The following is a 1,009-nucleotide window of genomic DNA, read 5'->3' as shown; positions in this document are numbered from 1 at the left end:
ATCCGGATGGAGTCAAGTGTCAAGTTTTTCTAACCACCCTGTCAGGCTCTGCTCAGAGATGGTTCAGTTGTCTTCCTCCTTCATTCATATATTCTTTTGCTGATTTCATGACTACCTTCCTCCATCAATTTGCTAGTAGCAAAAGATATCAGAAAACGCCAATAAACCTATTCACTATCAAGCAAAAGCCTCAAGAAACTCTCAAGAGTATATGAAGGAGTATTTGATCGGGTCGTTTGGGATGCCCCTTCCACACCCACAGAGGTCTTAACCAATGCTTTCTCTCAAGGGTTGATGGATAGAGAATTCTTCCGATCTTTGATGAAAAAACCTCCTGCCAATTATGCTAAGTTGCTAGAGAGAGCTGAGAAGTACAAACATCTAGAAGAAACTCAACTCGTCCGACAAGGAGATAGCTCGGCCAGCTATAAATCGGATAAAAGGCTTCTCCACCTAAGCATCACAAAGGGATGTCATGTGGATTCTATGTACCTTCCTGGCGAGAAAAATGCACTGTACATGCTATCAGGATGTATACTATAAGCCTAGCTTTTGTATGAACATCTATTTTGAAATAAGAATCACTTTGGTCAAATATTTATATTTTATATTCTTTATATATGTTAATGTAGTTGTCCAATTAATTTATATTGTAGATAACATGGTGTATGGTGCCACACAGAAGATCATGTTATTAGTTCCTTATAAATTATAAATAGTAGCTCACAACCAAGATGGATTGGGACAGACCATTGGAATGGTTGTAGTGTAATTGGTATTAGTTTATCTTAACTATAAAATTATACTAGTACACTATGTGTGTGTATTGAGCAGGACCGTTTGAGGTTGTTCGATTTATACTGACTATATAAAAGAACAATGTTGGGATGTATACCAGAATCCTAGCTATCTATGTAAATAAACATTCTGATATAAGAATCACATTTGGTCAATGTTTGCATTTAGTTTTTATGCAAGTGTCCATTTAATCTATATTGTAAATAAACAT

This window comes from Curcuma longa, chromosome 9 (genome assembly GCF_044706935.1).
Source record: "Curcuma longa cultivar G26 ecotype Majalengka, Jawa Barat chromosome 9, ITB_CL_G26_1.1, whole genome shotgun sequence".
In the NCBI taxonomy this organism is placed as follows: domain Eukaryota; kingdom Viridiplantae; phylum Streptophyta; class Magnoliopsida; order Zingiberales; family Zingiberaceae; genus Curcuma; species Curcuma longa.
Note: the sequence above shows the minus strand (reverse complement) of the source record.